Consider the following 25,272-nt stretch of genomic DNA (forward strand, 5'->3'; position numbering starts at 1 on the left):
CTGGCGTGGCTGTTTGTGCGGCGCGCTTGGCTTGCTGGGCGATGGCCTGGCTTCGTGCTGGGCCTCGTCCGGCAGGCCTCGTCCGATGCTTATTCGTACGATGCGCTTCCGATTAAATTTTCCGATTCCGGAATTCATTTCCGATACGAACAATATTTAATATTTCCGATTCCGGAATTAATTTCCGTTTCGAACAAATATTTAATATTTCCGTTTCCGGAATTATTTTCCGATTCCGGTAATATTTCCGATTCTGACAATATTTCCGTTTCCGGCAATATTTCCGATTCTGGCAATATTTCCATTTCCGATAATATTTTCCGACACGTACCATGTTTCCGTTTCCGGCAACATCTACGACTTGGATAATATTTATATTTCCGATACGATCCATATTTCCGTTTCCGGCAATATCATCGTTTCCGGAGTATTCATTCCTTGCCTGTGACGATCTTAGCTCCCACTGAAACCAAGATCCGTCGGTTCCGAATATTCATAGATGGAGTATTTAATGCTATTAAATACTTGATCCGTTTACGTACTATTTGTGTGACCCTACGGGTTCAGTCAAGAGTAAGCTGTGGATTAATATCATTAATTCCACTTGAACTAAAGCGGCCTCTAGCTAGGCATTCAGCTCACTTGATCTCACTGAATTATTAACTTGTTAATTAATACTGAACCGCATTTATTAGACTTAACATAGAATGCATACTTGGACCAAGGGCATTATTTCCTTCAGTCTCCCACTTGTCCTTAGGGACAAGTGTGCATTTCCTAATTCCTTTGTCGCTCGATGCTTGCTCTTGAACATAAGGTAAGAGTTGTCATCCTTATTATGTCCAGAGGTGTTCCTCGGTTTCAGAGTTCAACTGATCAAATAAACAGATAATCATAGCCTATGATTCATCCGAGCACGGCCATGCATTTCACAGTTTCTAGCTCTCCGAGTGGCCTTGTACAACTTTTAAGCATCTCATCCCGATTTATGGGAGGACAATCCCAATCTTGCGATCTTGAGATTAGACTTCGTTTGATAGGTGATTACCTGAGCGTTGCCTTTATAGCCTCCTTTTACGGTGCGACGGTTGGTCAACGTCAAAGCAACCAGTTCTCAAACAAGTAATCTTCAAATCACTCAGGTATTGAGGATTTAGTGTCTAATAATTTAATGAAATTTACTTATGACAGACTTTCATCTCTTACAGTAAAGTTTCATAGGTCTCGTCCGATACTAGTCTTCCCAAAGTAAGTATCTATGCAAATGATTATGACATTGCCATGTCCACATAGTTCAAGAAACAGAACTACTAGTCATCTTGCATTCTAGTCGTCTAACGTTTTCTATGCGTCCAATTTTATAGAAAACTCCGACTAGGGACCATTTTCAACCTTTGACATTCAAGTTCACTTGATAGACATTTCTTAGTCACAGGACTGGTCCTGACAGTCTATCTTGAATATTTCGTCAAATTTGAAGGGACTCATCATTTAATACTAAACCAAGATTAAATGGAATATGAAAATACATTTCATATATGATAAATGTTCAACCCCAATGTTTTACAACCATGGGCCTCAAACCCATTTTCTAAAACAATTTCATGGAATTCAAAGCTATGCTTGATTTCCAGTGCGACAATGTGAGTGTTGCTTCTCACTTGTTGCATAGGTTTAGTTATCATGCTTTGCCAATCTTAACATCCTTTTCATCGAATGTTCTTCGAGATATGATGATAAGATCTTTTCGAGTTTGTTTATTATGTGATCTAGTCTTTCTTACTTCGATGGTGGTTTTACTCATTTTGCAATGAAGAACCATCAAGTTAGCAGACGTTTTTCTTGCTTCAAGAGTGGTTCTACGCATTTTTCAATGAAGAATCATCAAGCCAGCAGATAGGTGATCTACCCAAGTTCAGTGAAGAACTTTAAACAACCCTGTTTTATTGCTTCTTAGGCAATAATTACTTTTACTTCAACTTTATAGGTTGCTAGTGATGCTTTGTTTGGAATTACTTATCCAAGCAGTTCACAGATATGTGGAATACTCTCAACTATATCTTAGAACATAGAAATCATTATTTTAATTTCGCACGCAACAACTCATGGTCTCCAACCCATGTTGCCATTTCAAAATACGATGCTCTATAGCTCGTCCTTGCCAATGGTTAACTCCAAAGGGGTCTTGCTTGATCCTTTGCCAGTGTTTCTGCGTGTAGCATCAATATTTAGCATATCTTTATTTCCTTGAATCAAGAACTATTCCTATGTACCTTTTCAAGTACCATAAGTATTCTTGATCTCAATCTAGTTGATCTTCACTTAGATCAATAGAGATTGGTATATGTTCGTCATGGCTAAAGTCACACGATACATTTTTGGCGATCCTCATATTATATCATACATGATAAATTCTTTTGCAGAATAATTCCCAATTGAATTCTATTCATGTAACTTTAGCTCATTCAATTTCAGTAGATACTGAATCCAGCTAAATTCTTTGACATATAATATAGGTGAAGAATCTCATTAGATTCTTTGATGTTTTAACTTAGTAAATGCTTATACATAGTTCAAACATTCTTTACTTAGATTTATTCACATGGGTCGAATATCTCCAATGGAGACTTTCGTGTTTGATTTAGTAAATGCCATTACTTAATCCAAAACAATATCATAAGATCTTTGTAAATAGATCTTAATACCCAGTATGTACTAAGTTTCGCCATGGTCCATCATTGATGAATAATTTCAAATCTAAGTCATTAGCATTTGAATGTTATTTCACAATAGAGAGATATGTGTGTGATACACATAGGACCAATTAAGTTTTATGTACTCCCACTAAACTTCTTATACATCTATAAGAATCATGTACATTTTATGAAACTAAAATACTTATTAGCTTCACTAAAATACAGTTCCAACTCCCAATTGCTTGCTTAAATCTGTACTTAGATTTCGTAAGCTAGCTTTCTTTTCAAGCATTTATTTGGATCCACAAATTCTATGACATACCATGTACATATTGTATTCCATCATTTGATTGAGGAATCCAATTGCCATATGTACCAATATGCAATCATTGCTTGAATTATAGACTTAAGCATTACGATTTTGCATGAGGTTTCAACACAATCCATGCCATGAATTTGCTTGTAACCTTTAGCAACTAATCTAGCTTTGTGTGTGAACACAATTCCATGTTTGAAGGTTTTTATCCTTAAAACAAACTTGCAACCAATAGGTGTGAAACTATTCTTGCAAATCAACAAAATTTCAATTTTGTCATCAAAACATTGAGTATGTTTTATGGCCTCTAACCATTTAAAACATTTGAGTCTATATATGGCCTTTAACCATTTTAGGGAATCTGGGTTTCGTCATAGCTTTCTTACAAGTCAAAAACTCATTAATCTATATGATAATAGTTTGACTGCAAGTTGTAGGTTTCTTCACTATTTAATAGAAGAATCTCATAGTTTCATTGACCTGATCTCTATGTTTCTTCACTATCTAATAGAAGAATCTCATAGTTTCAGTGACTTGAATTCTATGCCTACTTGGGTATAGAACATCAATAGAATATCAATAGCCACTTGAAAGTCCTTTGAATATTCTGTTCTCCTTGAAGCACTTGTAAAGTCTTCTAAGAGATGTCTATTCTTTAAAGCCACTTCTAAAGTCCTTAAAGAATAAGTTCGGATTTTCTGAAGCACTTCGAAAAGCCTCCGGAATGTCCGTTTATGTTTGTTGTTCGCCTCGAAGACTTTCGAGGTCTATTTTCTCCCACTTGTCATTTTGGAAACGAATCTCCAAAAGGACATTATTTCGAGCAAACAAACATTATGTTCTCAAAAATTTGTGGTAGAAACAATACCCTTGTGTCTCATTTGAATAAATCACAATGAAACATATATCTATACTTGGGCCTTAGTTTGTCGAATGACAAACACTAAGCTCCCACTGAGTTTTGCAACTCTCTAGATATATTTTATGAAAAGTTATTCTGAAATTACTTTTCAATAGCTTTGACGAATTTGGTTTAGTTTGGTGGTAGTTGAGCATTTTGTTTTAGAAATTATAGGAAAAGTCTTTATGATTCATCATTAATCGAATCAAGTACTAATTGACTTCGATTATTCCAACTAAGATATGCCATATCTTATGGAGTTAGATTGTGAAATTACAACACACAATCATTGATGATCATATTTGGTCTCAAGTAATCATTAACATGATCTAACCTAGATCTTTATGATTTCTTACCAAGTGGATTTTATACTTCTGAATCTTTGAACTAGCCAAACAGATTCAACTTATATCACATTTGAGTAAATAAACCTATATTCACTCAAATCCATGTGAAATAATAAAGTCATAAAATCTTTCTTTAGCTTTTAACTCCATTGTCTAGGCGTTCTAACAATAGTTCATATCTTTTGTTACTTTCAACAAGTAAGACTAGTAGTCTTAAAATGATCTAGAAATCAATCAACTTTCAGAAGTCCATCAAAATAGAGCTTATGAATGTTAACTTGTTGATATGGTCTAAGCAACAATGCCAAAGATTTGTGGAACTCAAATCAAGGGGTTGATTTGAACCTAGTAAAGTTCTTTAAAGAGTTGTTTGTTTTAATCAAGCATATTGACTCAACCTGTAATTGACCATTTCATTCAAATAAACAAACAAACATTGTTTTTGTTTTTCTTAAATGTGAGTCTTTCTGTGTTTGAAGCAGAAATTTAGGTATGCTGATTATGGAACAAAATAGCCATTAAGTTCCAGCCTTGAAAGGACTTAAAACAAACTAGATGACCCTACAACTAATGTAGCATTGCCATGCTTCATTTCCCACTTGTAGGTCATTAGTGTATCCTAGCTTCCATTGTTTGAGTTATTACCGAAGTAAGAACCTCAAGCGGTATATGATACCAAGGAAGTTTGATTGCTAGGTCACTTCTCTTTAAACTTATAGGTAGAACCGGAATCGTAAATTCCTTTCATTTGTTCCTTTGTTTTCCTATTTCTTGTACCCTTTCTTATAGTCTTAAGAATTGAATTCTTTAGTGTTGACTTTTATACTTTGTTAGACATGTCCAATGTCACCCCAACAAGGTTTTAACCATTTTAATTTATGTTGAATATTCTGTTTCAACTAGATGATCTTACAAGAAGCTTTTAAAGTTCTCTAAGCATCGATCTATTCGAATGTCTAGGGACTAGACTCATTCGAAAATTAAATGGACAAAGATATTAGGTTGTTAACCATTGGTAAAGCTGAGCGTTTAAGCTTAATGCTTTATGATCTCAAAACTACATTGTATTTTGAATTCACAAGCACCAATTGGTTTGCCATTCGATTTTGATCTTCGAAAACAACCATAAAAGTCGCTAAAAGAAACGTACATTTTAAATTGCTCACTTTCTCTCATTTCCGTGAATCGTTCTTGGATTCACTACCAATCGAGGAAATTTACTGTTACCTTTCTAAAAGGATTTATTGCAGTGCAAGATATTTAATTATAAACAATAATTAAAACATACATTGAAGCATGCAAAGTCTAAACATTTATCATGAATAATAACTTGAAATTAAAGCAACCATGCAATTCAAACAAGTCATTAGCATTTTATTCGAGTTTATTGTTCCGGCAGGTGTGAATAAAATGATTCCAAGATCCTAAAATCATTGAAGAACTAAGCACAGTTTGTCGACTTAATCCTAAAACATTTTAGGTAAGCAAAAGCCTTTTGCTAATAGTCTAGAAACTACTCTTGGTTGATAGGTACGTCTAAGAACTTATTAGGTAAACCTATCGATTTTGCCACGACATAAAAGGACTCCTTACTTATATCGTTGAGTTTCACCAAAACTAACATGTACTCACAATTATTTGTGTACCTTGCCCCTTTAGGACCAATAAGTAACACCTCGCTGAGCGAAAACTATTACTAGATTGATGTAAAGGATATCAAAGCAAGTGTATATTTTGGCATGGCACCTTATAACTCAATTTTTAAGTTTGGAACTTAAGGCTCTTACTATGTTGGTTAGATTTTAAGTGAACTAAAATCCTTAATCATGCAACATAATCAAGCCGTAATCTCATGCATTTTAAGACATATTTAAAGCAATAAATAACTTAAAACATGCATAAGATAAATGTGATCTAGTATGGCCCGACTTCATCTTGAAGCTTTAACTTCAAAGTCCGTCTTGAAAATCTCCGTGGGAGGCACCATTTTCTTCAAATAGGATAAGCTATAACTAATTACAACTATTTGATGGTACGCAGACCATATTTGAATTGAAAAACAACTTTGGTACTTTAGACCAATTACATTCAAATTAATGGTACGCAGACCATATTTTCTATCCTATTTGGGCCATACTAGTCACTTCATAACCTGCAAAACAGTACATATATAATATATACCATTCACCCATTCATTATCATGAATGGCCCACATAGCTGGTTAGTAAAACACATTATGCATCACGTCAATATTTGCAGCAATTAATCAAGGGCACCAATAATCTACCAATTATTCAGTCCTTATTAATTCTAATCAAGTTGTTTTAACCTTAAGGATTTGTAGACCTAATCAAGAGTTTATGACTAAAAGCGCTCCCACTCAAACCAATAAATTCATATGCTTTACTAATTTTAAACATAAAAATGTATTTCTAGTCTAACCGGAAACATACAAATTTAATTAAAATTTAAAGCTCATATAAATTTATAATTGAATCCAAAAAGTTTAATTTAATTTCAGTCGCATTTAAATTAATTCATGATTTTAATTTTAGTAAAATAATTAGAATAAATAAAATTTATTATAATTACAATATTCAAAATTAAAATCCAAGAAAATAATTTAAATTATTAATTTTAAAATTAATTAAAATTACGTGAACTGAAATTTTCAAATTAAACATTCAAAACGATCTAATCGTAACGCAAACACCCTACGCATTGCACGCCCATGGGCCGCACGCACACAGCCATCGCTGGCCATGTGCGCGCAGCCCATGCGCTCGTCGCATAGCTGCTGCATCCCCATCGCAAGCCTCCGCACGCATTGGTGCTCGCTGCGCGCGCCAGCGCTCATCGCACGCGAGCTATCGCTCGCAGTGCGCGCGCGACATTGCTCGCTGGGCGCGCGAGCCATCGCTCGCTGGGCGCGCGACATCGCTCGCTGTGCGCGCGAGCAATGCTGGCTGTGCGCGCGAATCCTCGCTCGTTGTGCGCGCGAGCAATGCTGGGCGCAGCGCTCGTGGCACGCGAGCTTGCGCTCGCTGCGCGCGAGGCTGCGCGCTCTTGTGCGAGGCAGCGCGCGTTGTGGCACAGCTCGCTTGCTGCCCACACGCGACTGCCTTGGCTCGCCCTTCGCCCATGCCCATTCGTCCATTGCTCGTGGCACACGACACAAGGCAGGGCTGCTGCCTTGTGCTCGTGCACTACGCCCTTGCTCATTGCATTCGTGCCGCACGGGCGACGAGCTCCCTTGCTCGTCGTCGCATGCCCGCATTATACAACACCCCTTAAGGGTAACACGAAGCGTCCATTGCTTCGTGCGTGCAAGTTTTATGAACGAATCGCATAAAAATTTAAAATTTATATTTAAAATTAATGACAAATTAATAAATAATATTAATTTCATAATTTTAGGGCGAAAAATCGAAAATTTATTATCCAATTGATTTCCGATTGTTATGGATTCAAGTCTAGGTCATAAAAATTTAAAATTTATCATAAATTTACAATTTTTATGGTGGTTTTTAATCATAGGTTTCTAATTAAATTACAATTAATTATGAAAATCAAATTAATTCTAAATTATTCTAATTTTCAACAAATTAATCATAATTACAAATTAGATTGCATAATTAACAAGACTAGGCATTCAAACTTGTTAAACATATGCAGTAGGTCAATCAAAAATTCAAGATTTATCAACAAGAATCGCAAATATTTAATTTAACATCTTAAATTTACGAAATTTTGCATTCGAAAAACTAAAACCTTCGAAAAGTCATAGTTAGGCTTCGAATTTGAGAATTCTGGGTTCGGCAGAAAAATACTATTTTTGTCAAAATTTTAGAATGCCTTTTACATGCGGAATTCACACAAAAATCACTCAATTCGGATGAGTAACGAAGAAACTGCCGAAAAACTGCGTACGTATAATTAAATAAACGCAATTTGCAATTAATTAACAATTACGAAAATTAATCACCCCTTTTAATTCTTGCAAATTTGTAATATTTTAACCATGTTTATGCAATTTAGATTATGAAAATAATAAGGGGCTCGTGATACCACTGTCAGGCTATGATACATATGACAATTCATAAATCATGCGGAAAAACCATAAACCCAGGAAAACATATTATTTACACATAATCATTTAGCATAGATTAGATGCATACTCTTTGTTGCGTGCCTTCCCTAGCTGCGCCCGAACCGAACAAGAACAAGTCTTTAGGACTCCAAGTGTCGTCCCTCCGTAGATAGTCCACAGCACGTCCGGATCCGCCTTAAGATTGACCAACTAGAATCGCCCTTAAGGTACTATTATTTTCGGCACTTTATAGGCAAATGTGTGACTGAATTTTTCTCTCAAAAACTCACTTTGAATACTTTGAAACTTGTGTTATAAATTGTGAGCCCTAGCCTCATATTTATAGCGGTATGGAAAGGGAATCGAAATCCTATTCAGATACAAATTAATTAAACCTAGAATCCTATAAGAACTCTAATTTAATTAATTTATCAAATAGAATTAGGAATTTAATCATTAACCGAACTCTGCATGTTTTAGGAAACGTGCACGAACACAAACACTTGCACACACACGCACGGCAGCCACGATGGGCCCCATGCGTGCGCGCGAGCAGCAGCCCACTCAGCGCCCGCGCGCGCTGCGCGCTGCGCGTGCTGTGCGCGCTGTGCGCTGCGCGTGCTTGTGCGCGCTGTGCGCGCTGCGCGCAGCCTGCTGGGCCTGGCCTTGCGCTGGGCCTGGCGTGGCTGTTTGTGCGGCGTGCTTGGCTTGCTGGGCGATGGCCTGGCTTCGTGCTGGGCCTCGTCCGACAGGCCTCGTCCGATGCTTATTCGTACGATGCGCTTCCGATTAAATTTTCCGATTCCGGAATTCATTTCCGATACGAACAATATTTAATATTTCCGATTCCGGAATCAATTTCCGTTTCGAACAAATATTTAATATTTTCGTTTCCGGAATTATTTTCCGATTCCGGTAATATTTCCGATTCTGACAATATTTCCGTTTCCGGCAATATTTCCGATTCTGGCAATATTTCCATTTCCGATAATATTTTCCGACACGTACCATGTTTCCGTTTCCGGCAACATCTACGACTTGGATAATATTTATATTTCCGATACGATCCATATTTCCGTTTCCGGCAATATCATCGTTTCCGGAGTATTCATTCCTTGCCTGTGACGATCTTAGCTCCCACTGAAACCAAGATCCGTCGGTTCCGAATATTCATAGATGGAGTATTTAATGCTATTAAATACTTGATCCGTTTACGTACTATTTGTGTGACCCTACGGGTTCAGTCAAGAGTAAGCTGTGGATTAATATCATTAATTCCACTTGAACTAAAGCGGCCTCTAGCTAGGCATTCAGCTCACTTGATCTCACTGAATTATTAACTTGTTAATTAATACTGAACCGCATTTATTAGACTTAACATAGAATGCATACTTGGACCAAGGGCATTATTTCCTTCATGTGCTACTTTAGCGAAGCCGTGGAGTGCGACTTTAGTTTTCAGGCGACATCCGGTTTTAGCTTGGCCCGGATTAATCCTTTGACAGACAAACATTTTTTATTTGGAAAACCAACGACTTAACGATACACATTTTTGGTGTTTCGAAGAATGACCATGATATTTAACTTATTTTTTGGAAAGTGTACATAAGCATTTTTTGAGACGAGTCTAAGTTTCGACCAAGTTTTAATGTTTATTTTTTTTTTGCTTATTTGGGAGCTAAAGGTGCTTTGGTCTTGATCCTACTTGCAATAGGGCCTCGTGTTTAGCAACACGGTCTTAAGTCCTTTCCTGTTCCGCGTTTTGTGAAATCTGGGCCTTGGGCTGCATTTTCAGCGCCCAAGGCCAGGCGTTAAACATTTCGGCGCCCAGCCGTGGGCGCTGAAAGTCTTTTCCTGGTGATATTTGACTTTCGGATTTCCTAACACGTTTCCGAATAGGATCAGGATGTCACTGGGTGCGTCCAGCTATATATAGGGGCTAGATACGTCCCTATTTTCCCCCACTCTCAAATTCTTTCTCTCTTTTTGCTGTGTTTTAGTTACTCATTGCTTTTGCCATGTCGATCCCTACTTTCTCACTCCAACGGACTGTTAGGCGTTGGCTACGGGCCCTTACTCCCACAGAAAAGGCTTTGTTAAAAGAATACCACTTAGAGGCACTTTTAGGCTTACAACAAATTAATATTGATTATAACTTTCTGCATGCTGCCCTAAGCTTTTGGGACCCCGATCATCATGTTTTTGCCTTTCGGGGCAACGAAATATGTCCTTTGCCCGATGAATTTGCTGCGATCCTTGGTTATCCTACTAATGCTACTCCTGTTACTCTTGGCACTATTGAAGAGGGTAAAACAACCATAAGGTCTTTCCTAGGACTAGATGATAACATGTTTGCTGTAATTGTTGTAGATGACAAGGTTAACTTTGCAAAACTTGTAAAACATCATTTTAGGCCTAGTAAGAATATGACCGAACAGAAATTGAATATCCGAGCCCTTGTATTTTGCTTGTTGAATCATTATTTGCTGTCGAATAACAATGGTGAGTTCGGTGACATAAGGTTGATCCCCTTGATTAGCCAGATGGAAAGTTGCTATTCTATTATGTCGTTGGTTGTTGCCGAGACTTTGCTGAGTGCGGATGAGTTGAAGAAGGATGCCAAATCTGAACATTTTAAGGGAAGCCCCCTATTACTGCAGGTAATCGATTTTCTTCTTTGCGCGCGCATACGCCCCTTTTGCATATATTTCTTTTGCCTGGGGCTAAGTTTCAGCGCCCAGGGCTGGGCGCTGGAGTTTTCGGCGCCTGGTCCTGGGCGTTGAAACTGCGCCCCAAGGACCGTTTTTTTTTCTTTTCATTCTTTTGATTCGATCGTACCCTGTTTTTGCAGATTTGGCTTGTGGAACGGCTTAGACTTTTGGAAGCTCCTGCCGATCCTAAACATTATCGCCCTATAGCTCTGGGTAACCAAAAATACTTGCACCAAGTCCAGGACGAGGCCGAATGAACCTCCTTTTTTACTTATGGCATTTGTTCTATTAAGTGGGTGATACCATGGTGGGGTTTGACTACTATGACAGGGGGTTCTGATGTATCGGTTTACGTTTCATTGTTGGGGCTATCTCGTCCCATTTATATTTTCCCTTACCGAGTCATGCGTCAATATGGTTTAAGGCAGACTATCCCCTTTTCTGATACGGTACCACCTAAGGTAGCGGCCTTTTCACAAACACGGGTTCTAGCGTGGGCTAAGTACTATGATGGTCTCCCGCGTTGGGTCGTAGCTACAAATGGCTTTGTGGGTCTTTCCGAAAACTACAAGTTGTGGATGAGCTCCGATAACAAAGATGTGAGGGCCGAGGCTCGTAATGGGGAGCCGGCTGAGCTTTTGATACCTCGTATTCGTGTTAAGTATGAGGGTCCTGATTCTGCCAAATCTCATACCTATAGTATTAAGACTGTGAAAGCTCGTCCTGATCGAAAGCGAAAGGAAGTTCCTCCCCGTTCCAGTTTCAGGCCTAAAAAGATGCCTAACATGAAGGGGCCTGCTGTTGTTAAAAGAAATGCAAGCTCTCGCGGAGATCGTCGCCGGAATAATGTATGGGTTAGGAAGGCTCAGCCGCCTGTAGAAACAGTGGCTAGTCTAGTTCATGATAATAATCCTTTTCCCACCATTGTCTGTGCCCTTGAGGCTGAGCGAGCTATAACTGAGAATGTTTCTGAAGCCTTGGCATCTTTGGAAGTTAGTGTCAAGGAGCCGGTTCTTATGGAGATTGATATTGGGGCAGCGTAGAAGACTGTGGGGGTGGATCCTGCGAACATTGCCCTCTAAGAGGCTTTATTTGATGATCCGGAAGAACTAGAGTAGTGTAGTTCTTGCTAGGGTGTAGGTGCCCTCTATTTATTTCAGTTGTGTTTGTTTTTATTCTTAGCACTTTGTTTTCCTTCTTATTTTTAATAAAGGCGTATTTTTATTTTTCATTTTCATTTACTTTGTTTCTCCTCTTTTTTATGTTTTTATATGTCTAACACCTTTTGCATAAAGAATATTCGTTTTTTTTATTGGACCGAATCCTTGGTAAGGATTGCCTACGTATCTTTATCAGAATCAGGTCGCGCGTAGTTCTAGCTAGAATAAGTTCTAGGATGCCAGATTTTAATAGATATGCCCTGAGGTGGTAGCATATTACTTAACCGCTCAAATGAGTGAAGCATTATCATTATTTTCATCTGCCGTTTGCTTTTTTTTTTCTTGCCATAAGTCGCTTAAAATATGAAATTCGAAATTCGACTAATTTGTATGGCTATATTCTTGGTAAGCCTGTTTGGATACGTACTGTACCCCCCCAAGTGTTCGTTATTTTTCCGTTGTGTGCGGATAAAATGACGAGCACTTCTGAAAAGAAAATTTTCGTCAGGCAGAGAGTTTCAACGCCCAGGCTGGGGCGTCAGAAATTTCGGCGCCCAGCCCTGGGCGCTGAAAATGACTTGGGCGGTCAATTTTTGACGCTTTGCTTCACATGTTCTTGCATTTATTTCTTTTTTTTGTGCCTTGATATTTTGCTCGTATTTAAAGTCAATTTTGAGGCTATTTTGGAGGCTTTTTTTACTGTTAGCGTGAAATGCATTTTTGTTCGGATTAATTTTTTCTATTCGTGACTCGAAACAGTTTTGAAAATGGGGTTAGGGTGCGGAAGTTATGAAGATCGTTGTGTAGGCTTTTGAGGTGGGTTGAAGTGCGTGTTGTTAGTGAAGGGTATGATGGAATTATGTTTTATGAATCTGTTTTTTTGGTAACATTTGCATTGTTTTGGATTTTGATTTCCTTTGATTTCTTTTGGTTGCATGGATTGACTCTTATGATGACACTGTTTGGCTTTTTAGGTTTTGGGGATATGAATGGGATAGTGTGGTTTATTTTGTGGGTTTTCAGGAATTGGTTCCCATGGCACTATTTCAAGACCGAATGGGCCTCGTTTGTTGGTCCTAGAGTGGGCCGCCTCTTTATTTTAGTATTTTGCAAGTACATTTGGTGCTTATTTAATGTTAGAATAAAATTTTTAGGAGAAATATTACGCCTTTATTGATTCGGAAAGTAAGGAAAACACACTGAAATAACACTGACCTATATTCTAAGGGGCCTTAGGACCATCTAAAGTCTCTATTATTTTTTTCTATCAATCTAAAGAACTACTAGGCGCTTTTTACTAATGGTGCTCTATATGGTTCAAGCCTGGGCTTTAGTCTCATAAAACTTCGGTCCTGCACCGGTACTCATCTTGAATTCCATTCCTTTTGCATTGACCCACTGATATGTCTTCACCCATCCGTTCTCGACCTCTTCTAGTGTTGATGCAGGAGAGATTAACCGGGTTGGATCGAAACCTACAAGAATCGAAACCTTCATCTTGTAAAGCTAGGGTAGTCGATCATCACATTCTCGTTCTCCATAGCTAGGCCTCGATTCGTTAAACAATGTCCATAGAGCCTGGTTGTCCAATATTTCAGCTGTTTTAGTCTTGGTGAGGTGGGGTGCCTCATCCAAGGTGTGGCAGTCATGGAAAATTTCAAATCCGGGTTTTAGCAAGCCATCCTGAACGAAGGGTTCAGGGAAATCACAGCATGGGTGTTCTTCTCCTTCCCGAACGAACATCCCGTTAAGGGTCCTTTGATACGGGGGAAGGAGGGTGGTTTTTTTAGCTTTGTTAAGGCGTAGCCTAGACAGGCGGTCAGCAATATCTTCCTACGTTGGTTCATAGCCTAAGCCAAAGGGAGTAGATTTGTTTGGATAAGGATGGAATGTGTATTCCTTCCTCCTTATGCCCAATGGGGTTCCAGGGAAATAACCTTGAGCTAACAACATTCTAGGGATGACTCGGGATGCATGCGGGTCTAGGAATGCTGGGTCATAGTCTTCAATGAACTGGATTGCTTCTTCCATTTGAAACCCATAAAGGTCGTCTGCAGTTTCGGTCGTTCCAACCATAATACAACTGACGTCGAGAGGAGGGGCGCGGATTTCTAGTATTACCCCGTTATGGTTAAGTTTAACCATTTGGTGCAAGGTAGAAGCCACACCTCCTAAGTCATGGAGCCAAGGTCGCCCCAAGAGGAGGTTGAAAGTGGGCTTGATGTCGATTATTTGAAACTCCGTGGTGCGTGCCACAGGCCCGGTTTGTATGGTAAGGTTGATTTTTCCCAATACAGGCCTTCGGGAGTTATCATAAGCTCGTACCCCTTGCGTGGAGGTTTGGAAGTCATCGTTTCCTAGCCCCAAGCAATGGGCGGTTCGCAATGGGCAGACATTAACTGCCGAACCATTATCTACGAGCGCCAGGGGGATGTTTTGTCCTTTGCATCCAACCACTAGGTAAAGGGCTTTATTGTGAGCACCCCCCTCTTTGGGCAAGTCTTTGTCAGTGAAAACTATGGCTTTTTCTCCGGCATCTCTCGTGACATGGCTAACCAGTGAGTCAAGTGTGATATCTGTAGGTACTGAGATGAGGTCGAGTGAGCGAATAAGCTTTTCGCGATGTTCCTTTGAAGTACACATGAGATCCCAGATGGTAATCTCGGCCTTGGTTCTTTTTAGTTGTTTCAGGAGAGGATTTTCAATGACTTCTGCGACGGTGGCGTGCCGTCCATTCTCAGGAATTTGCCTAACCGGGATGTCGTCCATAGGAGGTGGGTGAATATCCGGTTGGTATATTCTTCCGGATCGGGTGAGGTTGTCGACCTCGGGCTCCTGAGGGGTTGTAACACCCCCAAAATTTGGACCTTTTATATAATCAAAAACCCTGTTTTTATATCATAAAACAATCGTCCGAACCTTGGGAGTGTCACTGCTACATTTATTCTCCACAGAAAATAAATGCAAAGCAACAAAACAATTTAAAATCATTAAAGTCAAAATTAACTAAGTGGTTTAAAAGGTGCCCCATAAAAACTACAACCAATTCCCATAAAATGAATAACAAAAACCAACTTAAACTTAAACTGAAATAGAAATTGTCTCTTGACTAGGTGGTTATTCTAAGCGTCTCCTCACTCGTAGCCAAGTACCTTTACCAACCTGCAAAAATAAATAGAAAAGAGACAAGAGAGACGAACTCCCAAAAATCAGATAAACTGAGTAATTCCAACTCCATCCCGTAAAATAAATAATTTTAGTTTGAAAACATTTTGAGTACATAAAATAGACAATTAAACAACCAGTACCAATTTAACAACTCCGTTATTAAACTTATCACATAAAGATCAATATTAATTAAGTGAGGGAAAAAGAACGCTAAGGGTCGCGCGTAACCCTTGAGAATGGCCAAAGTAAGATGAGTACAGAATGTCCCTAGTGTGCACACCCCTCACTAATTGACTATGGGTCTCCGCGACCGCGCACCAATAGAATTAGGAGGAAGACTAAGCAGAAAGTTTATTGCAGAATAATAGAAACCTACTAGAAGCCTACCGGGTCTCCACTAAAGTGCACCGATAGAACAACATCTAGAAGGGCAACCTGTTCCTAACCCTTACGGGCTTTTCCCTCTAATATTACACTTTACATAATTAATATTTTTAATAAGGTCACAGCACATAATAGTCGTAGTCACAAGAGTCCATAACTACAATTATACGAAGTACAATTGAGCCCATCATTATCAATATATTACAACGATCACTTAGTTCTTAATTGTTACAGCTCTTATTAAAGAGTTGGAGTGCTTCTGTAACTTTATACAATTCATGAACAAATTTATAACCAGAATTAATTAACAAACTCCAACTTGTGTCCAGCATCAAAATAGCCTCCATGCACATTAATCAGATGAAGTGATATTCATTTTCGTAAAATAATTATATTAGTACAAAATATCATTTACATACTAATACTAATATTATACATCCCCATAAACTCAAATCATATATAACACTCATATATATATGCATATAACACTTAATCTCCATAGCACATATTAACACATAAATATACCCAAATACTTTTACTAACGGGACCTAAAGATGATGGACATTGAAAATTACCTTGAACACGCACGTACTCAAACTAGTAGTCTTCTCGCGTGGTTCCTAAGTAGTCTCCGTCTACGATTACACAAAATAAATAACCTAAGTTAGTCATAATATTTGCCCAACCTAACTTAATCTATGCGTAGTAATAGTTTGAGAATATAAACAAGAATTAGTCTAATAAATCAACTTTCATTATTTTTTTTAATCAAAGCACACCATTGCTGTATGAACCTATTCCTAAAGAACGTACAATAGAAAAACCCAAAACAATGTTAGTTAATGAGTTAAACAATCCCCACTCCCAATTGTCAGCCATAATTGTCAATTAGCAGTGACGAGAAAACACTAAATCGAAGATAGATTTCAAAAGTGAAAAGCTTGGAAATGATAAACATCTATTACTTACCGAGAGGAAGGGTACTGTGACAACGGCGGAGATTATTGAGAGGAGGGGTTTACTATCAGTTAATGTAACGAGAGATTTTTTTTGTGAGGTTTGGGTTATATATACTTAGGGTATTAGGTTTAACTAGGAGACTAATTTCAGAAAATATATAAATTAATTCTGAAAATATACTTAGGGTATTAGGTTGAACTAGGAGACTAATTTCAGAAAATTTATAAAATAAATCTGAAAATATACTTGTAGTGACTATTAGTTAAAACTCATTAAAAACTTTATTTTAATTGTAAAATTATCTTAATTTATCAAAATAATTTATTAGAAAATACCCGAAAATTCGGGATATTACATCTACTCCCCCTAAAAACAAAGTTCGTCCTCGAACTTAAGGTTAACCCAATGTGCTAAAAGAACGATACTGACCTGTTAGCATCCTATTTCACCCCCCCTAAAAATAGTTTCGTCCTCGAAACTTAGCATACCTGCTCAAATAGTTCTGGATAACGCTTTTTCATGTCATCCTCAGCTTCCCACGTTGCCTCTTCGGAATTTTGATTCGACCATAGCACTTTAACTAACTTAACGGCCTTGTTCCGCGTACTTCTGGTTTTGGTATCAAGAATCTTATTAGGGCGTTCTTTGGAGGTTAATGACTCGTCTAACTCTATAGACTCTGGTTGGATTACATGGTTAGGGTCATGGATATATTTTCTGAGTTGGGAGACATGGAAAACATTGTGGACATTGGCTAACTCCATTGGTAAAGCTAACTGATATGCCACCTCTCCAATTCGCTTCAATACCTCATACGGGCCAATGTACCTCGGGCTCAACTTTCCTTTCCTTCCAAATCGCATGACACCTTTGGTCGGTGACACCTTAAGTAATGCTTTTTCTCCAACTTCAAACTCCACCACCCTTCTATTCTGGTCTGCATATGACTTCTGCCGATCCTGGGCTGCCTTCATATTCTCTTGTATCAACCTAACCTGCCTTATTGTTTCTTCTATCATTTCTGGCCCCAATGTCAACGACTCACTAATATCACTCCAACACAAAGGACTCCTGCATTTCCTCCCATATAACGCTTCATAAGGTGCCATTCCTATGCTTGCATGGTAGCTATTATTATATGAGAACTCAATCATAGGCAATCGCTCATCCCACGACCCACCAAAATCCATTACACAAGCCCTTAATATATCCTCTAGAGTCTGAATCGTCCTCTCTGTCTGCCCATCGGTAGCAGGATGAAATGCTGTGCTAAACTTTAGTATAGTACCAAATGCTTTCTGAAAAGTACCCCAAAAGTTTGACAAGAATCTCGGGTCCCTATCTGAAATGATGTCCTTAGTAACTCCATGCAGTCTCACTATTTCACGAACGTATGCATCTGCTAGTTGGTTCACATTCCAAGTATCCTTCATGGCAATGAATCTTGCTGTCTTTGTCAAGCGATCAACTATGACCCAAATTGCATTCTTTGCTGTCTTGGTAAGTGGTAATGCCATCACGAAATCCATTGAAATCGACTCCCACTTCCATCCCGGTACCTCCAAAGATTGCAACTTCCCTCCAGGTCTCATATGCTGAATCTTTACCTTCTGACATGTCAAACATCTTGCTACAAACTCCGCTACCTCACGCTTCATGTTAGACCACCAAAAATGTTGTTTAAGATCTTTATAAAGTTTATCTCCGCCCGGATGCACTGAGTATGGAGTATTGTGAGCCTCCTCTAAGATTTTCCTCTTTAGATCTTCATCTTTTGGAATGCACCATCTTCCCTTATATTTCACTGCTCCAGTATCGTCGATTTCAAAGTCAATAGCTGCTCCTTCTTCCTTCGTTTTTCTCACCTTTCCCAACCATTCATCTGTTGCTTGCTTCTCTCGAATCTCATCGTATATGGTAGGTTCTACTGACATTGCATTCAACTGAGCATCCACTTGACCAGCTTCCATCACCTCCAGATTCAGCTTTTGAAACTCCTTACATAACTCCTTTGCCAACACCATTGTGTTCATCGTGTGGCTTGTCTTTCTGCTTAATGCGTCAACTACCTTGTTTGCCTTTCCTTCATGATACAAGATGTCCAATTCGTAGTCTTTTATCAGTTCTAGCCATCTTCTTTGTCTCATGTTCAACTCCTTTTGAGTGAATATGTACTTCAAGCTTTTGTGGTCTGTATAAACCTTACACCTCACACCATACAAGTAGTGTCTCCAAATCTTAAGAGCAAACACCACTGCCCCTAGCTCCAAATCATGTGTGGGGTAATTCTTCTCATACTGCTTAAGTTGCCTCGATGCATAAGCTACAACCTTCCCATGTTGCATAAGTACACACCCTAAACCGTTTTTTGATGCATCACTATACACCTCAAATCCATCAACTCCCGAGGGTAATGTCAAAACTGGTGCAGAGGTAAGTTTTCGTTTCAACTCTTGAAAAGCTTGCTCACATTTCTCATCCCACTGAAATCTCGTTGTCTTTTTCATTAAATTTGTCATTGGTTGAGCTACTCTAGCAAAGTCTTCCACAAATCTCCTATAATAACCAGCAAGGCCTAAGAAACTCCTTACTTCTGTCACACTAGTAGGTCGAGGCCAATCAGTCACTGCTCGAATCTTAGATGGGTCAACTGCAACTCCCTCTTTCGATATCACATGGCCTAAGAATGCTACTTTCTCTAGCCAAAACTCACACTTAGAATATTTAGCATACAACTGCTTTTCACGGAGTATCTCCAACACTCTTCTTAGATGCTCCTCATGCTCTTCCTTATCCCTCGAGTACACCAAAATATCATCTATAAACACCACAACAAACCTATCCAAATACGGCTGAAAAGTTCTATTCATAAGGTCCATAAAAGCTGCTGGCGCATTTGTGAGTCCAAAAGGCATGACAGTGAACTCATAATGGCCATATCTTGTGCGAAAGGCTGTCTTAGGTATATCTTCTGCTGCTATCCTCAGCTGGTGGTATCCCGACCTCAAATCAATTTTCGAAAAGATCCCAGCACCCTTAAGTTGATCAAATAAATCCTCAATCCTAGGTAACGGATACCTATTCTTTACTGTGACATTGTTTAACTCTCGATAGTCAATGCACAATCTCATGCTCCCATCCTTCTTTCTCACAAACAGAACAGGTGCTCCCCAAGGTGAGACACTCGGTCTAATGTACCCTTTCTCAAGCAACTCTTCTAACTGCACTTTCAACTCCTTCATCTCTGCGGGTGCCATCCTATATGGTGCCTTGGAAATAGCTCCTGTCCCAGGCACTACATCTATTTTGAAATCTAACTCCCTAGCTGGTGGCATCCCTGGGATTTCTTCTGGGAATACATCCTGAAATTCTCTTACTACCGGAATCTGTTCTATGGCTTTCTCTTCTACATTCACATCTTGCACATGGCACAAGTATATGGGGTAACCTTTCCTAATATAAGAATGAAAAGTCATGGCTGACACAATACTGAGTTCAGGCTTAGACACAACTCCATGGTAAGAAATTCTATTCCCCTTTGGCCCCCTAAGAGACACTTTCTGGGTGTGACACTCAATTCTAGCCCTGTACTTACTAAGCCAATCCATTCCCAAGATTACATCAAAATCAGTCAGGTTAAACTGGATAAGTTCTGCAGGTAACTCAGTCCCAGCTACATTAATGGGAATGTTTTGGTATAGGGATTTACAAAGCACAACTTCCCCAGATGGTATCACTATATTGGCTTGACGCGACGATGAAGGTTTCAATGCATTTTTACTCACAAAAGAAGTGGATACAAAAGAATGAGACGCCCCTGAATCAAAAAGTAAGTAAGCAGGCTTAGAGTTAACTAGAAAAGTACCCGTCACAACGTTGGCATTGATGCTAGCCTCATTCTGGTTCATGACATATATCCTTCCATTGCTGGTCCTCCCATTGCCATTGTTCTGGTTAGTGTTTGTTGCTCCAGCATTACTATTGTTGGTATGTCCATTGACATTGTTGTTCGAGTTCCTTCCATAGCCGCCTCCATTGCTATTATTGTTTCCATTATGACCTTGGCGATTATTCCCCTGCCTCTTGGGACATTCACGTGCCTTATGTCCAGGCTCCTTGCATTCGTAACAAGTGATTGGGTCTCCTTGGCAAGTACGACCACGATGACTCTTGTGACATCTCTTGGAAGGAAGGGATCCTTGCTGATTCTGATTTCCTTGGCCTTGGTAGTTGCGGTTGTTGTTGTTATAACGATCGTTAGACCTGTAGCCACTGCCATTACCATTGCCACTTCCATTCCCATAGCCATTTCCATTGCCATAGCCATTACTATTTCCTCCATAGCGAGGTTTCTTGTTATACCCTTGCTGGTTGGAGGTTTCAGCATTATTTCTCTTCTTGTGCATATTCTTCACCTCTTCTTCGCGTTTTATCACCCTTTCGGTGTTACAAGCCCTTTCGTATGCTTCTTGGAATGTTGCTGTTGCGCCAGCTGCTATCACTTTCTTCTGAATTCTGAAAATCAACCCATCTTCAAATTTTGAAGCCTTAGCTCTCTCATCAGGTACCACATTGGGACAGAACCTAGCATATTCATTAAACTTCTCAGCATATTCTTGCACGCTCATGCCCCCAGTTTGATTGAACCTACTGAACTCATTGTATTTCTTTCTCCTTATGTGTTCAGGGAAGAAACGTCCCTTGATAGCCAACTTGAACGCATCCCGGCCAAAGTTCTCTTGGTTTCTTAGTATAGGACCCTGTCTTTCCCACCATAAGTCAGCATTTTCGCGCAAATAGAAAGTTGCCTGATCCACCTTTTGAGCATCAGGTGTACCAGCAGCAGAGAAGATCTTGTCAAAATCACGTACCCAGTTTTCAACCAACAACGGATCCTCCTTACCTAGGAATAGTGGGGGTTTCAATGCAGCTAACTTCTTAGCCATGGTAGCTTGCGGGTCATTATCAGCATGGTTGTTGTTGTTGTTGTTGTTGTTGTTGTTTTGCAACTGTTGCTGCAACAACAAACCCATAGTCTGGTTTATCTGTTCAAGGTTCCTTAATCTAGCAGCGAGTTGTTCCGGGGTTTCAGCCATTTGTTCTACTCTTCTTGTACGAGACCTAGTGTATACGTTATAGTTTTGCATACACACTCTGCACAATTTAACACTGGTGTTATCACCACACATATTTCAACGCGGCTAATGCGTTGAAACTCATAGTATTTGTACATGTACCAAATGTTAACATAAATCGTCATCACAATTACACTTATTAAGACTATTTCGTACCCCTATAATTAAGAAGCACATAATAATAATAATGATAATAATAATAATAATAATAATAAGGATTTCCCACATTACTTAACTCGTACCAGCAGCTTGTATTATAATACGCTTTACTAGCTTATTTGAGGTCTTGCAAATACCCAAGTCTAGTGAGAAGGTGCAGGAATTTTCATCCCACATCAACACTTAACAAACTCTTTGACTTTCATGTAAGAATTCTCACGACCACCATGACAAAATAATGGGCAAATAAAAAAAAATACTAAAAAATAATAATAATAATAATAATAATAAAAAATAATAATAATCATTACTAGTAGGTGATTATCGAAAGTCATTACAACTAATAAACTAATGGCTAATTTTAAAGAACATACTATTATAATGCTGGTAGTAGTATTGACGCAAAACAGAAAATCTATTAATCCTATTAAATAGAGAGTTTCATGGCCTAATGACCTTATTAGTTTCTAGTTTCTACTGTAGTTTAACGAATAGTTTTAGCTTCCTAGTCGAAGTCCGATGAGTCACTTGTTTCTGGGGCACTATTTTGATTATTCGCCATGCGATCATAGTCCCAAGCAGTAATAGCATCAATCATCTCGCCCTCCAAGTGGACAAGATCCAAAAACCAACGTCCCATGTAATTGTACCTTAGGGTATTAGGCTCCCCGTTCACAAAAATACGGCTATGCCTTCTCCTTACTTGAGCTAGCGGTCCTACTATAGGAAGGGTTCTTATTAAAACTTCAGCTTGCCTAGTTGGAGTATGAAAATCATTGCCCTCTGGTAAGTCATTCAACCTATAGCTTTCCATGCAAGCTCTTAACCGGTTAATAAAATGCGGGACATATTCTCCATCACGAATTCGTAGCTCATACGGGGTCGATGCTCGAACACCCGGACCTCTCCTAGCAGTTTGTTTCCTTGCAGTTACTCTAGTACGAACCATCTAAGCACAGACAAAAGAAAGAAGAAAACAACATAATGTAAGTACTAAACAAGTACTTTCAAGTAAGTGTAACAACCCCTTAACGTATTCCCACGCTCACGGCTTTTACTTAACTTAGTACTTATTTTATCATATTTAAATTAGAACCCCTTATACAATTTTTAACCTATTTCATTAATTCCAATTTTCCTAAGAAAGAAAAAAATTTGAAAACAAACCTAAGCTCTTGATACCAATTTGTAACACACCCAAAATTTGGACCTTTTATATAATCAAAAACCCTGTTTTTATATCATAAAACAATCGTCCGAACCTTGGGAGTGTCACTGCTCCATTTATTATCCACAGAAAATAAATGCAAAGCAACAAAACAATTTAAAATCATTAAAGTCAAAATTAACTAAGTGGTTTAAAAGGTGCCCCATAAAAACTACAACCAATTCCCATAAAATGAATAACAAAAACCAACTTAAACTTAAACTGAAATAGAAATTGTCTCTTGACTAGGTGGTTATTCTAAGCGTCTCCTCACTCGTAGCCAAGTACCTTTACCAACCTGCAAAAATAAATAGAAAAGAGACAAGAGAGACGAACTCCCAAAAATCAGATAAACTGAGTAATTCCAACTCCATCCCGTAAAATAAATAATTTTAGTTTGAAAACATTTTGAGTACATAAAATAGACAATTAAACAACCAGTACCAATTTAACAACTCCGTTATTAAACTTATCACATAAAGATCAATATTAATTAAGTGAGGGAAAAAGAACGCTAAGGGTCGCGCGTAACCCTTGAGAATGGCCAAAGTAAGATGAGTACAGAATGTCCCTAGTGTGCACACCCCTCACTAATTGACTATGGGTCTCCGCGACCGCGCACCAATAGAATTAGGAGGAAGACTAAGCAGAAAGTTTATTGCAGAATAATAGAAACCTACTAGAAGCCTACCGGGTCTCCACTAAAGTGCACCGATAGAACAACATCTAGAAGGGCAACCTGTTCCTAACCCTTACGGGCTTTTCCCTCTAATATTACACTTTACGTAATTAATATTTTTAATAAGGTCACAGCACATAATAGTCGTAGTCACAAGAGTCCATAACTACAATTATACGAAGTACAATTGAGCCCATCATTATCAATATATTACAACGATCACTTAGTTCTTAATTGTTACAGCTCTTATTAAAGAGTTGGAGTGCTTCTGTAACTTTATACAATGCATGAACAAATTTATAACCAGAATTAATTAACAAACTCCAACTTGTGTCCAGCATCAAAATAGCCTCCATACACATTAATCAGATGAAGTGATATTCATTTTCGTAAAATAATTATATTAGTACAAAATATCATTTACATACTAATACTAATATTATACATCCCCATAAACTCAAATCATATATAACACTCATATATATGCATATAACACTTAATCTCCATAGCACATATTAACACATAAATATACCCAAATACTTTTACTAACGGGACCTAAAGATGATGGACATTGAAAATTACCTTGAACACGCACGTACTCAAACTAGTAGTCTCCTCGCGTGGTTCCTAAGTAGTCTCCGTCTACGATTACACAAAATAAATAACCTAAGTTAGTCATAATATTTGCCCAACCTAACTTAATCTATGCGTAGTAATAGTTAGAGAATATAAACAAGAATTAGTCTAATAAATCAACTTTCATTATTTTTTTTAATCAAAGCACACCATTGCTGTATGAACCTATTCCTAAAGAACGTACAATAGAAAAACCCAAAACAATGTTAGTTAATGAGTTAAACAATCCCCACTCCCAATTGTCAGCCATAATTGTCAATTAGCATTGACGAGAAAACACTAAATCGAAGATAGATTTCAAAAGTGAAAAGCTTGGAAATGATAAACATCTATTACTTACCGAGAGGAAGGGTACTGTGACAACGGCGGAGATTATTGAGAGGAGGGGTTTACTATCAGTTAATGTAACGAGAGATTTTTTTTGTGAGGTTTGGGTTATATATACTTAGGGTATTAGGTTTAACTAGGAGACTAATTTCAGAAAATATATAAATTAATTCTGAAAATATACTTAGGGTATTAGGTTGAACTAGGAGACTAATTTCAGAAAATTTATAAAATAAATCTGAAAATATACTTGTAGTGACTATTAGTTAAAACTCATTAAAAACTTTATTTTAATTGTAAAATTATCTTAATTTATCAAAATAATTTATTAGAAAATACCCGAAAATTCGGGATATTACAGGGGTGGTGTCAATGAGAGCATACCCGGGCCAAGTT

At 38.4% G+C, this 25,272-nt stretch overlaps 1 long non-coding RNA gene across 1 annotated transcript; it reads right to left on the reverse strand.

The window, feature by feature from the left end:
- Window positions 1-23,392: 23,392 nt before the first annotated feature.
- On the reverse strand, window positions 23,393-25,053 carry LOC130464365 (uncharacterized). Its single transcript, XR_008924746.1, has 3 exons — window positions 24,890-25,053; window positions 24,496-24,555; window positions 23,393-23,532 (listed from the first exon to the last, which is right to left on the reverse strand). It is a non-coding gene; the product is annotated as an uncharacterized lncRNA (long non-coding RNA).
- Between the last annotated feature and the right edge of the window lie 219 nt (window positions 25,054-25,272).

Source organism: Spinacia oleracea, chromosome 6, assembly GCF_020520425.1.
Source record: "Spinacia oleracea cultivar Varoflay chromosome 6, BTI_SOV_V1, whole genome shotgun sequence".
NCBI classification, from domain to species: Eukaryota; Viridiplantae; Streptophyta; class Magnoliopsida; order Caryophyllales; family Amaranthaceae; genus Spinacia; species Spinacia oleracea.